The sequence below is a fragment of the Canis lupus genome, chromosome 4 (assembly GCF_003254725.2).
Source record: "Canis lupus dingo isolate Sandy chromosome 4, ASM325472v2, whole genome shotgun sequence".
Classification (NCBI taxonomy): domain Eukaryota; kingdom Metazoa; phylum Chordata; class Mammalia; order Carnivora; family Canidae; genus Canis; species Canis lupus.
In genome coordinates, this window is record NC_064246.1 from 59,725,605 (window position 1) to 59,739,374 (window position 13,770).

The 13,770-nt window shown below is 43.5% G+C and overlaps 1 long non-coding RNA gene across 1 annotated transcript in view; it reads right to left on the minus strand.

Moving 5' to 3' along the window:
* Positions 1-2,520: 2,520 nt before the first annotated feature.
* Positions 2,521-13,770, minus strand: part of LOC112651554 (uncharacterized) — a 45,761-nt gene continuing 34,511 nt past the window's right edge. Inside the window, exons 6-7 of the long non-coding RNA XR_007410321.1 lie at positions 5,065-5,345; positions 2,521-4,597 (exon numbers count right to left, since the gene is read on the minus strand). This is a non-coding gene — a long non-coding RNA (uncharacterized LOC112651554). The remainder of the gene's footprint in view (positions 4,598-5,064; positions 5,346-13,770) is intronic.

The following is a 13,770-nucleotide window of genomic DNA, read 5'->3' on the forward strand; positions in this document are numbered from 1 at the left end:
CCCAATACGAGGTTCCATCCCAGGATCTTGGAATCCCAGGACTCTGTAGAAGGCAGAAGAAGGCTATGTGGAAAACATATAGGGAAAATGTATATTAAGTGAAACAAGGCTATAAACATGTTTATGAAATGATTATAGCTCTATGCATAAATGCACATGTAATGTACATATGTTAGAGTGACATGAGAAATCCAAACACATGAAACTGGATGAGGATGGAATCATGACCTGAGCCAAAAGCAGGCGCTTAACCCACTGAGCAGCCCAGGCATCCCAAAGGCTGTCTTTCATTCACCCTCCTTAGTCTTGTAAATGACCATGCATAGATCATGGGAAAGATGGATCAGAGGAGGGATAGAAAAGTGCTTCCTCCTCATCTGCCCATAGAGCTAAAAGATCCTTGTGCCCATTTGATAGATGTTGAAACAAAGGCTCATAAATGTGAGGGTTATTTTGATTTGTTTTGTTTTTGCAGAGGTGTAAATTCCACCAGGTTGTTATGTGTGTACCAGAACAGCAGCATTTAAAGCAACAGTCACCCAACATTAAAGGGCACCATCTAAATTTAGGAACCCTATCAAATAAGGCAAGTAGATGGCAAGACCCAAGGACCTGTTCTTTACACTCTGTCACTTACTGGCTTTGGGACCTTGTGAAAATGACTCCTTGGCGAGGCTTGTCTTATCTTACCTGACCTAGAATTTTGTGTGGATCAAGTTCACTTACGAAGGACTTTGAGTGTTAGGTTCATTATCTTAAGTCATCAATAATAGTCCTTCTGGGAATTTATCCTAGGGATCTGATTCAAAAGATGGGAAAACTAGAGCACGATGTTTACATACTTTGATTTATCAAATATTTTTAGAAGCTGCCAGGTGCCAGGCACTGTGCTATGGCTGCACAAATGGAAACCATGATACAGTCTTTGCTCTTGTATAACTCACACCTCTGCTCTCCACAACATGCAGGGAAGAGATGTCAACATGCAATTCACTAGGGTTTAATAAGTTCTTTAACACACCGGGAGGCTGGAGACAGGATAGGCTGGGAGGAGACCCCAGGCAGAGCTGGGGGCCTGAGCCAAGACAATGAAAGTAACAAGAGGGATATGAAGGAGTGGATGGGCTAAAACCAGATTGTAGACTGAGAGTCAATAGGCTTTGGTCATAGGTAGGAAATGGTGGGGAAATTACAGGCCACCCAGTTTCTGACTTCAGTGGATGGTGGGTCTTAGAGGAGAAGCAACTCAGAGGGAAGTCTCCTAATGGGGGTATCGTAAGTCTGTGGGTCATCCAAGTGGAGACATGTAAAGGGGAACAGATTGATGCCAAGCAAAAAACTGGAAATAACCTCAACATGGAGTAAGCCAGAACATTCAATCCCACACCCCTCACCGAGAGTAGACAAAAGCTCACGCGTACACAAAGAACTAACTGTCCAAGGATGCTCACTGCAGCATTGGTAATTGTGGTAAAAAGAAGACTCTAAAATTAAAAAAAAAAAAAGAATGGTGGTGAGATCACATAGTGGAGTATTAGACGATAGTGAAAATCAAAAACACCTTCATGAATCCACACAGATTAATCACAAAAACAATAAGTGAGACAAGCAGCCTAGGGATGTAGTATGATGCCACTTAGATAATATATATTTTTTTAAAGATTTTATTTATCCATTCATGAGATACACACAGAGAGGAAGAGAGAGGCAGAGACACAGGCAGAGGGAGAAGCAGGCTCCATGCTGGGAGCCTGACGTGGGACTCGATCCCGGGACTCCAGGATCACGCCCTGGGCGGAAGGCAGCACTAAACCACTGAGCCACCCAGGGATCCCTAGATAATATTTTAAAATACAGAAAGTAATACTCCATAATGTCGGTCCATATATGTATACTAAGTAAAAGCATAAACATGGGACAGCAAAGACACAGATCACTTTTAGGAAAGTGAGAGGAGAGAAGGCATCGAGGCTGGCTTCAGGGTGTACGACACATGCAGTCACACTGGGCCACTCGCTTAGAAAGACCCTATGTTTGGTTGAATGCTCTGCTGTCGCTGTCTCAAAACTCATGATTTTTCAAGAAAAGTCCCTGAATTTTCACTTTGTCCTGGGCCTTGCAAGTTATGTAGCCTGTCCTGGGAGATTAGGGTCCATTGTACAGAAGAGCACTCCGACTGTACCTGAAATGGTTTATTTTCTTGAAAAAAGTCCCAAAAATATTTTTAAAGTGTCAATCTTTGTTAACTTGTGTAGTTTATTGTTCCTATGCTTTTCTGTGTGTTTGAAATATTTTATAAGAGCAATGAAGATGTCCTTATGTAAATACAGTTTATTTACGTGATGAAATACTCTGTAGAAGGCAGAAGAAGGCTATGTGGAAAACATAGGGAAAATGTATAATATTAAGTGACACAAGGCTATAAAAATGTTTATGAAATGATTATAGCTCTATGCATAAATGCACATGTAATGTACATATGTTAGAGTGACATAAGAAATCCAAACACATGAAACAGAATGAGGATGGCAGAAATAATTTATTTTAACATTTTCATTTGTGCTGTTACAATTTTGTTTTTTTTAATTTTTAAAATTTTATTTGTTTTAAGACTTTATTTATTTATTCATCAGAGACACACAGAGAGAGAAGCAGAGACACAGGCAGAGGGAGAAGCAGACTCCATACAGGGAGCCCAATGTGAGACTCAATCCCGGGACTCCAGGATGACGCCCTGGGTGGAAGGCAGGCGCTAAACCGCTGAGCCACCCAGGCGTCCCTACAATTTTGTTTTTATAATAAATAAAATGCAACTTGCTATCTGCTTTCTACGCTAAAAAACCAGCTCCTCTGGGAAACTAGGTTGCCGAGTGCTGAATGTGTTCTTTAAGTAACAAATGTGCATTGTGACAAGGACATTTTGGAGACAAGGTCTCTACCTAAAGGAGAGCCATGATGGTGGAACTTTTAGCACCCTCCCTAAAATGAGCTCTGCACTGAGAGCCAGGTCAGTCTCACTCTGGCACTAAACTCACATTTGGATGAATCTCTTCCCTACTCTAAGCCTCAGATTCCCATTCTGCACAATGGGCCATCTGCACTGCATTGGCCATCCCAAACATTTATTGGATGGGCATCTCCCCCGAGGCCTTTGCCCTGACTGTGAGATGCTCGGATTCCCTCTCCCATTTGCGGGAGAAATCATCTGGGCCATGTGTAGTTTGGCAGCAGAGGCAGTTGGAGTCAGGATACTGAGAAGAGAATCCAGGTCAGTAGGCCACCCCAGGAAGGTTTTATATGGGTGGAATCTCCTTGGCTCCTGGAGCAGCCAGAACCACAGAGTTCCAGGGAAAGGGCACGGCCTCACAGGCATGACAAGGTAGAGAGGGTACAGTGTGGCATCACGGGCACAGCATCATGGTCACTGCAGAGATCATGGGGACAGCGTCCTGGGCGCAGCAGAGCGTCATGGGTGGAGCAGAGCATCGCACAGCGTCCTGGGCGCAGCGGGGCTTCCTGGGCACGGTGTCATGGGCACAGCATCCTGGGCGCAGCCGGGTGTCCTGGGCACAGCATCCTGGGTGCAGCGGAGCGTCCTGGACACGGCGTCCTGGGCGCAGCTGAGCGCCCAGGGTACAGCATCCTGGGCACAGCAGGGCGTCACGGGCACAGCATCATGGGCACAGCATCATGGGCGCAGCAGGGCGTCCTGAGCGCGGTGTCATGGGCACAGCATCCTGGGAGCAGCAGAACGTCCTGGGCGCAGCGAGGAGTCATGGGCACAGCACCTGGGCGCAGCTGAGCGTCCTGGGTACAGCATCCTGGGCACAGCGGGGCATCCTGAGCACGGTGTCATGGGCACAGCAGCCTAGGCGCAGCAGAGCATCCTGGGCGCAGCGGGGCGTCACGGGCACAGCGTCCTGGGCTCAGCAGAACGTCCTGGGCACAGCGTCCTGGGCGAAGCGGGGCGTCATGGGCACAGCATCCTGGGCGCAGTGGGGCGTCATGGGCACAGCATATTGGGCTCTGCGGGGCATCCTGAGCGCAGCACAGCGTCCTGCCTGGGCGCAGCAGAACGTCCTGGGCACAGCATCCTGGGCGCAGCGGGGCGTCCTGGGCACAGCATCCTGGGCGCAGTGGAGCGTCATGGGCACAGCATATTGGGCTCAGCGGGGCATCCTGAGCGCAGCACAGCGTCCTGGGCACAGCGTCCTGGGCACAGCGTCCTGGGCGCAGCTGAGCATCCTGGGTACAGCATCCTGGGCACAGCGTCCTGGGCGCAGCTGAGCATCCTGGGTACAGCATCCTGGGCACAGCGGGGTGTCCTGGGCACAGCGTCCTGGGCGCAGCAGGGCGTCCTGAGCATGGTGTCATGGGCACAGCATCCTGGGCGCAGCAGAGCGTCCTGGGCACAGCGAGGCGTCCTGGGCACAGCATCCTGGGTGCAGCAAAGCGTCCTGGGCGCAGCAGAGCGTCCTGGGCGCAGCGGGGCGTCACCGGCACAGCGTCCTGGGCGCAGCGGGGCGTCCTGGGCACAGCAGAGTATCACGGGCACAGCCCTGCTATCTTCAGTTTCCCTCAGAATACTGACAGACATCTCGGGGTGGGGGTGGGGGACAGATTAAAAGGGAATATTCCAGGTTCTGTCAGAGTTGTTTTATTATTTTTTCACTACAACTTATTATTTTTTTACTTTTTATTTTTTTAGAGAAGGACGGGGAAGGGCAGAGGGAAAAGGAGAGAGAGAATCTTAAGCAGACTCCATGCTGGGAGCAGAGCCCAACAACGGGCTCCATCCCCCCACCCCCCACCCCCGTGAGATCATGACCTGAGCCAAAATCAAGAGTCAGAAGCCTAACCAACTGAGCTACCCGGGAGCCCCTATAAATTAAATTACACAAGTGACACACAATTATTATCCCTGTATAAAAAATGGAAACAACAGAAAGGACATTTCTATGACTATGACTACCCCCACGCAATACCACTCTCTCCCCAGAGGTGCCCACTGTTAGTGTTTCATGAGTGGCCTTCGAGACTTTTTTCTTTGATTTATACACTTACTATGTTCACAGAGAAACTCAAAGTTTTGCTTGGGAGATTTTGTTTTTAATGAAAATGGAATCTTCCTGTAATTACTGTTTTGTAATTTCCTTCTTAATGTGTCTAGAGCTGCTTCCATATCAGCATATGTAGATCTGCCTTATTCCTTTATATCACTGCATGGTATTCCCCAGGGTGAGTGGGGCACAGACTTGATTTGTCACTGTGGCCCATCATGACTGTAGATTTGTCTTCTCCAGGCGGTATATGGCCCTGGTTATGTCTCTGAAGAATATATAAAACTAAAAATAAAAAATAAATAAAAAATAAAAATAACTAAAAAAATAACTAAAAATAGGAAGTAACAGCAAAGGATGAGTTCTTTCATTCATTCAGCCAACTAAAGCCTGTAAGAATGCTTACTTTAAGTAGATCCCTCATCTTTTTTTTTTTCTTTAAAGATTTTATTTATTTATTCGTGAGAGACAGAGAGAGAGAGAGAGAGGCAGAGACAAAGGCAGAGGGGGAGGGAGGCTCCATGCAGGGAGGCTGACCTGGGACAGGACTCGATTCTGGGTCTCCAGGACCACTCCCTGGGCTGAAGGCGGCGCTAAACCGCTGAGCCACCTGGGCTGCCCAGATCCCTCATCTTTTAATACACAGATCTGTATAGATGAATTTAGTAAATAATATTAATCATGTTGCCACATTGTTTGAAATTCATTCATCATTCCTTCATGAGCCACCTACTTTGTGCCAGACACTCTGCTGAGCTTTATGGGACTGTATTAGTTATGACCGCTTTGATTTCAATGAACAGAAAACCCTACTCAAACCAGCTTTAACAGATAATGTATTGGCTTCCGTAATTAACACATTCATGGGAGGAATGTTGCCAGGAAGTTGTGAGTGTTCATTTCTCAGCTCTGCTTTTCTCTGTGTTGGCTTCATTCTAAAGCAGGATCTGCTCGATGAAGGCAAGGTGTGTTTGATCCAGGCCTGGACCCAATCTTCTTTAGCAAATCCAGCAGAAGAAACTGTCCCAGTCTTCCAGCAAAGGTCCAAGATTCACTCTGATTCAATTAGTTTGGCTTAAATGCCTATCGCTAAGCCAGTCTCTGTTCTGATTGGCCGGTACTGGGTTACATGCTTACATCTGAATCTGGGAGTCAAGCTGTTTCTAAACAAAGATTTCTTAACAAGGGACCATTAATTTGCATAGGAAAAAATTATATCTTTCGTTTTACTGACCTCTAACTGAAATTTAGTATTTCCTTCTGTTATGAATATAGCAAACAAATCACAGTAGCATTAAAAGTACCTGTAACTTTGTCACCAGTATGAATATTTCACACCACATCACAGTTGTCATTAGTATCTCAAACTTTCATTTATGTTCATCACTATTTCAAATATGATAGGTATCAGACCAACTAGATCTTGTTATTTAATGTGCTAATAAAGAAGGATATAGGGGTGTCTGGGTGGCTTAGTTGGTTAAGTTTCTACATTCGGCTCAGATCATAATCTCAGGGTGCTGGGACTGAGGCCTGCATGGGGTTCCTGCTCAGCCAAGGAGTCTGTTTCTCCTTCTGCCTCTGCCCCTTCCACCTCATGCTTGTGCTCTCCCTCTTTCTCAAATAAATAAGTATATATAAATAATACTATGCCAAATGTTTGTTTTTCTAATCATTTGAGAACTTTTTTTTTTTTTTTTGAGAACTATTTCAATATAATTGACTTCCTTTAGGGGTACTGGGTGGCTCCATCAATTGAACGTCCAACCCTTGATTTCAGCTCAGGTCTTGATCTCAGGGTCATGAGTTCAAGCCTCACATTGGATGCTGGGTGTGGCGCCTACTTAAAAAAATAATTTAAAATATATATAATTGACTTCTTTTAAATCATAAGCAGTCTACAGTATGCATTAAAAAAAATCCATCTGGGGGTGCCTATGTGGCTCAGCTGGTTAAGCATATGCCTTCGGCTCAGGTCATGATCCCGCAGTCCTGATACTCAGCCCCAGGTCATCCCAAGGTTGTTGGGCTCCCTGCTCAGCAGAGGGTCTGCTTCTCCCCTCCCTTTGCCCCTCCCCCCACTAATGTGCACTCTCTCTCTCTCTCTCTCACTCACTCAAATAAATAAATAAAACCTTTTTTAAAAAAAACCCAGCTGAAGAGGAGTCCATGGACTTCTTTCTGTAGACTGCCAGAAGGGTCCAGGGCACACACAAAAAGGTCTAAATATAATATGGGGCAGAGAGGTCTCCCTGAAGGAAAATGAGGTGCCTTTGTCAGAAGTAGACAGAAATGACAGATATCCACTCCAAAAAGTTGTAAAGATGTGCTAAATGTGAGCCTGCCCTCTAAACCATTTAGGCTAGAAGAGCCCTGCAGATGCTGTGGGTCCAGGATGAGAAAAACAGGGACTCCCAGCTGGCTCAGTCGGTAGACCATGCAACTCTTGATGTCAGGATTGTGACTTCAAGCCCCACGTTGGGTGTAGAGATTACTTAAAAAATAAAGTCTTTAAAACAACAGCAGCAAAGACCCAAGAGTAGCAAGGACTTGCCAAGATTACTTAGCAAGTGGCAGTATCTGGACCCAGCAAAGGTTTCCTAACTCTAGACCTCTCAGGGTCAATGGAGAAGGTGAGAGTGAACCTCAGACTCCTGAAGTTAAAAACAGCACATGAGAGAGAAGGAAATGTAAAGCACTAAATGCCTCTATCAGAAAAGAAGTTCTCAAATCCATAATCTAAGCCTCTGGGCTTAGATTTGTGACACTGGAAAAAGAAAATCAAACTAAGCTGAAAGCCAGCAGAAAAACAAAAATAATAAAGTTTAGAGCCAAAATTAACAAAATAAAAGAACAATAGAGAAAATCATCACAACCAATAGTTGGTTCTTTGAAAAGACCAACAAAATAGACAAACCTTCACCTAAATGGACCTAGAAAAAAAAAGGGAGAAGATTCAAATTATTAACATAAGATATGAAGGAAGGGACATTACTACCTTACAGACATAAAAGGGGTTATAGTGAATGCTATGAACAACTGTACGCCAAGGAATTCTATAACCCAGGTGAAATGATCAAATTCCAGGAAAGACACAAAGTATTAAAACTAATTTAAGAAGAAATAAAACATCTGAACAGATCTGAAACAAGTAAAGAGTTGGAATTAGTAATAAAAAAACTACCCACATAGAAAAGCCCAGGCCCAGATGGTTTCACTGGTGAATTCTGCCGAACATTTAAAGAAGAATCCATACCAAATCTTCACAAACTCTTCCAAAAAATAGAAAAGGAAGGAATACTTCTCAACTCATTCTATGAGGGCAGTATCACTCTGATACCAAGACCAGACAAAGACATCATAAGAAAGCTACTGAGCAATAACTCTTATGAATACAGATGCAAAAGCAGTACACATAAGGACTTAACCACAGAATTAAATATCATAATGGGAAGAGATTTATAAAGATGTCTCTAGTTCCCAGAAGATTCCCATCATCAAAAGTAATAAGACATAATGGTGATACATGAAATTAAATTTAAGCATAGAAGTATAGTGGGACCATTTTGGGAAAATATGCAAAGATAGTTCATGAGAATATTTTGTTCCGTAAAGCAGGATTAATAATACTTTTCTGCCCCACCTTACCGTTTTTGGAATCATTTTGAGGATCACTTAAGGATCATAATAATGTTGAGAATCTTTTAAAGCCCTCTTGTGTAAAATAATTACTATTGGAGCTCTTCACAGTTTGTAGAACATGACCCTACTTATGAGCTCCATTTTATTCCTTGTAATGTGTTATCTCCTGACTCTAGACCTTTGTATTTGCTGTTCCCTTGACCTAGAATGCTCTACCCTCACTTCCCCTTATGCTCTTGCTCCCATTCTTCACACCTTGACCCAAATATCACTTTCTTAGGGAGTCCTTCTCGCTGTGTGATTTAAATTCAGTCTCTGAAATTATATTGCCTGTCTACTTGTAAGTGTCCCCCAGAGCCTAGGACAGCACCTGGCACATGGAGGATGCTGTTAAATGAAGGATGATCCACATCTTTGAAATTGGTAGCTAGGCCTGTTGTATGGATAAGGAAGCTGAGGCTCAGGAGAGAATTTACTTACTCCAGTTTTTGTGGCACATAGGGTATGCATAAAATATAGCTATCAAGATGGCAGCCAGCAGTCCCCCCCTCCCCCCCAGCCCCCATTCTGCATGCATGGTGCTCCTCCAAGCAGGAGTGGGAGCTGTTTTCTTCTCCTTGATTCTGGACTGACATTGTGACTTGCCTTGACCAAAAGAATGCAGCAGAGAGAGGGTGTTGTGCCCATTCCCAGCCTAGCCATTAAGATGCCTTGGAGGGCAGCCTGGGTGGCTCAGCAGTTTAGTTTTGCTTTCGGCCCAGGGTGTGATCCTGGAGACTTGGGATCGAGGCCCATGTCAGGCTCCCTGTGTGGAGTCTGCTTCTCCCTCTGCCTGTGTCTGTGCTTCTCTTTCTCTCTCTCTGTGTCTCTCATGAATACATAAATAAAATCTTTAAAAAATAATAATAAAACATAAAAAAAGAAAAAGATGCCTTGGAGCTTCTGCTTTCAGCCTCTAAGAAGCCACACACCCATAAAGAAGTCCAGCCAACCTGCCAAACAAACCGCATGGAAACAAAGAGACCTGGGAGGACTAGTGACCACAAAGAGAGAAACCAGCTAGCTCCCCTCCATTTCCATCTCCCCTGAAGAGACACCAGGCATTTGAATAAACCCATCTTGGATCCTCCAGCTCCAGTAAAACTGCTTCAGTCAGTACCACATGGAGCAGAGATGAGCCAACCTCACCAAACCCTGGCCACATTGCAGAATCATGAACAAATAAGCTGATATGGTTGCCTTAGCCACTGCATTTGGGGACAATTTGTTACACAGTGACTGATTCCTGAAATGCTAGCTGTATGAATTTTGGTACATTATTAAAATTATATGAACCTCAGTTTCCTCATCTGTAAAGTGGGATAATTTTAATACTTAATCTAAGGGTTGTGATGATGCTCAAACATTACATAGTACACATTTAGTGATTTTGAGAAATATAAGATATGACAATATCATAAAATTTCCCACAGGGGTTGAGATAGGTTGATAGATGAACTCTACCGGGCAGGGTCTTATGGAACCATTAGAAAGCAGCAGCATAAATTTCACAAACCACTTTATTTATTAAGTAATTTGAAACAAAAATAAAGTAATAAAAAGAGCGACACAGAGCCATTCTGATTCCAACAAAGTAAACGTTTTCTGAATAAAAGTTGAAGGCAATGTGGAGAAATGAAAAGTGTTAGTGTTTGGAGTCATGGTTTTATATAAAAATGTACCTTTAAGGATTTCTTTTTTGCTGTTGTCAGGTTCTTCATAATAAATCACTTTAAATGCAAGTTCCAAAAGGGGATAAAGGTTTGAAGAAAACATGGAGAAATGAAACAGTGTATTTGAATTTTGATTTTAGTGAAAATGTTCTCTACTAAAATTTCCCTTAATTCAATCTTCATAAAAAATAATTTCAGTGCAATTATTAAATAGAAAAGCTGGCCATTGTGTAATTTATCCATTGCTGTTATGAGCTCAGCAGGGAGCTAAGTGCTTGTATTCCTTCATTTATTCAACAAATAGTAAAATCCATAGCTCTAAGGGAGGGCTTTCCATGCATGTGAAGTTTGAAGCCTCTCTGCAACTCTCTAATGTCAGTGCTATTATTATTATTCCCATTTCACAGATGAGGAAACTGAGCCTCAGAGGTTAGGTTCCTTGCCAGAGTCATTCAGCTTGGAAGTGGCAGAGTTGAGGTTAGAATCTAGGTTTCTCGAGGCTCTCTCCCCACCCTCCCTCACTCCTCTGCCCACAGCGGCACAGACTGCTTTAAATGTTTTTTTTTTTTTTTTTTTTTTTTGCTTTAAATGTTTATGGACTAAATAAACAGAGACTGGGACATCTGGGTGGCTCAGTCAGTTAAGCATCTGCCTTTGGCTCAGGTCATGATCTCGGGGTCCTGGGATTGGTCCTTTACTTATTTTTTCCATGTGATGGTTCTTTGTAAAATTTTAAATAAACGAATGTCTATACTTTTTATAAAGAAGAGTGAAAATATCATGACAGAAAAGACACTATCAGATGTTGTTGAGAAAGCATTTCTGCTTTCTGCTCAGTGGGAGCCTGCTTCTCCCTCTGCCCTTCCTTCTGCTGGGGAGGTCTCTCTCTTTTTTTCTCTCTCTCAAATAAGTAAATAAAATCTTTAAAAATAAGTAAATAAAATAAACAGAGACAGACCAAGCAAATAAGTGAGCCCAGAGAGGCAGCACTTACATAAAACAACAATACGGAGTCAGGAGACCTGGACTTAGATTCTGACTCACTCTGTGGCCGTTCCCTCTGGACCTCTGTGGCCTCACAGGCTAAATGAGGAATTCGAATAGATATTTAGAAAATTTTGGAAAATAACCCAGACCATAACCCTTTGGACCTTAATTTTAACTGATTATAGTTAGTATGTTAGTTCTAAAAGGATACTAAAAATACGTCAATGGTACTCAGATACTATTCAAAGCAGTATCAGGACTTTTTTTTTTCTTTTAAAGGTTTTATTTATTTATTCATGAGAGATACAGAGAGAGAAGCAGAGACGCAGGCAGAGGGAGAAGCAGGCTCCATGCAGGGAGTCTGACGTGGGACTCGATTCCAGGACTCCAGGATCACACCCTGGGCTGAAGGCGGTGCTAAACCGCCGAGCCACCCGGGCTGCCCAGTATTGGGACTTAAAAGTCCCAAGATTTGAGTTCAAAGATTGGCTCTACTTTTGAGTGACTTTGGGCCAGTTTTCTAGTGCTCTGGCTCTCAGTTTCAAAGACAATAGCAATCCTAATGTCCCTTGATGAGCACTTGGAATTCCTCCAAGGTAACCCATGTGAAATAATCAAATATTTAATAAGTTCATATATCTTAATCGAAAGACAACTTAATGAGACATCAACATAAAATTCTATAACATATACAATTTGCATATATCTGTTTTGATGTTTCCTAATCACTCAGCAATTCTTTTACAGGTAGATACATATTTTTTATATAAGTTGCCACGAAGAAAGGAAGTGAATGTGTTGCCCTGACTCTGTAAGGTCCGTGAAACAAAGACCATGTCTGTCTGGTTCATGCCCATCCCCTGAGCCAGCACAGCATGTGGTCCACAGTAGGTGCTCAATAATTGTGTGATGGATGATTGACAACATGCCTGTATCTCTGTGAAGACAGTTCAGAGCTGAGATGGAAGTTCTCCTGAATTCCCTATCTCATCTACTTCCTTTTTTAAGACTTTATTTATTTATTCATGAGAGACACACAGAGAGAGAGAGAGAGAGAGGCAGAGACACAGGCAGAGGGAGAAGCAGGCCCCATGCAGAGAGCCTGACGCGGGACTCTATCCCGGGACCCCAGGATCACATCCTGGGCTGAAGGCAGCACTAAACCACTGAGCCACCCAGGCTGTCCAGTATTGGGACTTAAAGTCCCAAGATTTGAGTTCAAAGACTGGCTCTACTTTTGAGTGACTTTGGGCCAGTTTTCTAGCGTAGTTTTCCTACGTATGGCAAACAAGCACACGGAAAGATGCTCAGTATCACTAGTCATCAGGGTACCACAAGTGGCAATTACAATGCAATACCACTACACATTCCCTACCGTGACTACAATTTTATTTTTTTTTAAAGATTTTATTTATTTATTCATGAGAGACACAGAGAGAGAGAGAGGCAGAGACACAGGCAGAGGGAGAAGCAGACTCCATGCAGGGAGCCTGACGTGTGACTCGAGCCCTGGTCCCCAGGATCAGGCCCTGGGCTGAAGGCAGCGCTAAACTGCTGAGCCACCAGGGCTGGCCCCATGACTACAATTTTAAAAACTGACCAAGTGTTTGCCACAATGTGGAGCAACTGGAACCCCTGTACAATATTGACAGGAGTGCAAAATGATACAGATGCAAGACACTACTTTGGAAAATAGCTCGGCAGTTTTTTTTTAAAGTTAAACATAGGGCAACCCGGGTGGCTCAGTGGTTTAGCGCCGCCTTCAGCCCAGGGCCTGATTCTGGAGACCCTGGATTGAGTCCCACATCGGGCTCCTTGCATGGAGCCTGCTTCTCCCTCTGTCTCTGCCTCTCTCTCTGCCTCTCTCTCTCTGTGTGTGTGTGTGTGTCTCTCATGAATAAATAAATAAAATCTTAAAAAAAAAAGTTAAACACACACCTCCTGCGTGACCCAGAAATCACATTCTAAGTATTTATGCAAGAGAAACTTTTCAAAATATGTGCACATAAGGATTCACATGTGAATTATCATAGAACCTTTGTTAACAACAACCAAAGGCTGGAAACAACCCAAGTGGTGGGTTGAGTAAACCGATTGAATGAATAAACAAATGATGGTGACATCCATTCAATGGAATAGTATTCAGCGAAAGAAAGGAACAAACTACTGATGCATGCAACAACATAGATGAATCTCAAATACATTGTACTAAGTGAGATATGCCAGGCTCAACGATTCAACAGTGTGCACAGCTGTTGCTTGAACAATGCAAAAGTTAAGGACACCGATTCTTTGTGTAGTTGAAAATCGGCATATGACTTTGGACTTTCCCAAAACTTAACTACTAACAACTTTTTGTTGATCAGAAG